Source organism: Netta rufina (assembly GCF_964035555.1).
Source record: "Netta rufina genome assembly, chromosome: 22".
NCBI lineage: Eukaryota > Metazoa > Chordata > Aves > Anseriformes > Anatidae > Netta > Netta rufina.
In genome coordinates, this window is record NC_140146.1 from 5,193,520 (window position 1) to 5,196,545 (window position 3,026).

Below are 3,026 nucleotides of genomic sequence, written 5' to 3' on the forward strand. Positions count from 1 at the left end.
GGCCCCGCTGCCGGAGGGGGGCGGCCCCGATCCGGCCCCGTTCCGCCCCGATCCGCCCCGCTCCGCCCCCGGTCCCAGCCCCCGGCCCAGCCCCGGACCCGGTGCGGCCCCCCCCAGGGCTGCCCGGTGCCGGTGGGCACGGGTTTGGGGGGTCGGGGGTGGTTGCGGTGCGGCCGGCGGTGCGGCACTGCTGCGGGAAGGGTGCGGCTGCGGGGGGGGGGGGGAGCGTAAATCGTGTGTATTTGTGTGCAAATTCTGTGTGTGTGCAACACTGTGTGTGAGAATTGTGTGTGTGCAACTTCGTGCGTGTGCAAATTGTGTGTGCAGCATCTGTGCAGCATGCACGCGGCTGCATGTGTGCAACTTCGTGTGCAACTTGTGCGTGTGCAAATTGTGTGTGCAACATCTGTGCATGCACATGTGCACCTATGCACAAGTCGTGCACGCACAACTCGTGCATCTGTGTGCACAATTCGTGTGTACACAACTCCTGCATCTGTGTGCACAATTCGCACGTGCACAATTTATGCATCTGTGCACGACACATGCAGCTGCTTTTGTGCATAACTTGTGTGCACAACTTGAGTGTGTGCAATTTGGGCACCTGAATAACTCCTGCGTGCACAACACGTGCATCTCTGTGCGCAGCTTGTGTGTGCACAACTCGTGCATCTGCATGCACAAATCGTGAGTGCAACTCCTGTAAACAACTCATGCATCTGCGTGCACAAGGCATGCAGCTGCTTGTGTGCACGCACCTCTCTTGTGTCTGCTTGTGTGCACGACTTGTGTGTGCACAACAGGAGCTGCCACACGCCCAGCAGAAGTCAATGCTGGTGGCCAACGCGTGGTGTGGTGGCTACCAGCCCTACGCAGCTGCCATCATGCACGCAGTGCTGGTAACTGCGGGCAGTGGCTCATTGCTGCAGTGGTTCAAGGACTAAATGCAGGACATGATGCCAAAGGTAGGCCGTGAATACACACACACAGTAAAACTACTCACAGGGGAGACTGAAAATGCTTTGGGATTCACTCCTTCCTCGGGAGGTGCTCCTCGGCAGCCTCAGCCATGCCCCTGCTCTTTCTTCATCTGGAAATGTGTACAATAAGGCTGGAATCCTGCAGGAGAGGGAACAGAGCATACCTGTGTGCTGGGTACCAAGCATGGCCATGCAGGCTCTCCCCCACCCTTCCCCTCCCCAGGCTGTCGCACAGGTCCCAGGGCAGCAGGGAACCCCCCCAGGCAGCACCGGGGCACCCACAAAATCCCCCCCTGCACCAGCACCCCCTGACCTGTAGGAAATCAGCTGCTCCCCAGGCAGCAGCAGCTGGGGATACAAAACGTTGCCCGTGCTCGCAGACAAATCCCTCTCCTCTGTCTCATTAAATTTTCAGCAGCAATTCGATACCCAAAGGCCACTTGCTCATCTGAAAATACGCCTTCCTCTTTGCACTCCTGCTGCACTTGAACGGTGCCCGCCGTGCTTTGGAGCATGGATAATGCGAGATTCGGAACGTGGATCTGTGCTTTGGCCATTTTGCTCCCTCCCCTGGAAACAAACAGCCTTCAGCTGTGACACGGTCAGGGTTACACATTGCCCCGGCCGGTCCTGCAATTTTACGAGTCCCAAACTCACCATTTTTCCTAAAGCTTCCACTGCTGGTGGCATGTGATTAAGGTATAAATTCAGTTTTTTTTCCATGTTATAATCCAAGAAAAGCTCATTATTCTTGCGATCTGACTCATTTTTTTTTCCCTGAACATTACTAGTTGGCAGCCCAGGCTATCTGAGCATCAGTACAAAATGTGACTGCCGAAACATTCGTTCTTCAGCTCCGCTCGGATCTACCAGCACGTCTCAACGTGACCTTCTAAAGCTCAGAAACTGCCTATTTCAAATCGGAGCCCCTGACATGTGTTGAAGATATTTTTAACAGACTGTTTACTGGAATTCTGGTTTCTGTTCCGCTTTTTTTTTTTTCCTTCCCCAACAGCTTTTCTCTTCATGCTCTCCAAGTTTCACATATAGGGCTGCACTGAATGCTCACGGGACGTTTGCCTGCATGGGCTGTTAGAAATGGGACAACAACCTGTAGGGAAGGGAGAAGGGAACTGAAAGTCCAAAAATAGTTGCAGCCTGCTAGTGTAAGGATATGAGACCTCCAGGAAGAGCAAATGGGAAGGGTAAGCTGGTTGGGTTTCCTCTGGGTTATTGAGAAGCAGTGAAAGCGCTGGCCAGGAGGGCTGGTGGTAACCACATGGCACCTACAGCTCAGCCCCAAGCTAAGCAGCTCACAAAGATCAACAATTGGTGACTAAAAGTAGGGCAGACGTAGCTGCTGGAGAACACAAACTTTCATTTTAAAAATTAGTATTTACCATGCATAAATAAACACTAAAACCCAGCAGGGATATTCTCTCAGGCTGCATCATAAAGGACACACACTGCGAGCTGTGGACAGTAGAAAGGCAAACAGACAAGAGGGAAGGATTTTCAGACACACTGCATCACACCTGCAGGTTCTAGGTACAAGTTTCTGTGGGACAAGGAGTGCCCAGAGCTCCCAGGAGAGAGGGCAGACTGCCAACAGACAGGGATGAAAATATTAGGTTTGGCTGGGGCCGGGGCTGCTGCCCATTATAGGTTTACCAAAGCCAAACCCGAAGCACAATTTTCTGTTCATCTTTCGATGGTATCACAGTTACAACTGCTTCTTCTTACATCCTTTCTCCTCAACAAAGACTTTTTCAAGCCCTTAGTCTCAATTATCAGCCTTTCATAGCTCTCCTCTTAGCGTTTGTCCTCGCATCTCTTTTTGGGTTGTTTCTTGTCTTTCCTGCTTCAGGTACCCCATTCCTGCACCTTTGCTCTTCTCAGCATCACTTTACAAACAAACATGGTTGGAAATATGAAATAGACAGCTCCTAAACAGCTCCCTGCCAAATCCCTTCTCTACACCAACGTGGTACATGAGAATTCAGCCACCGTTTGCAGCCCAGATGAATTGGCTGGTCAGCTTTTAGA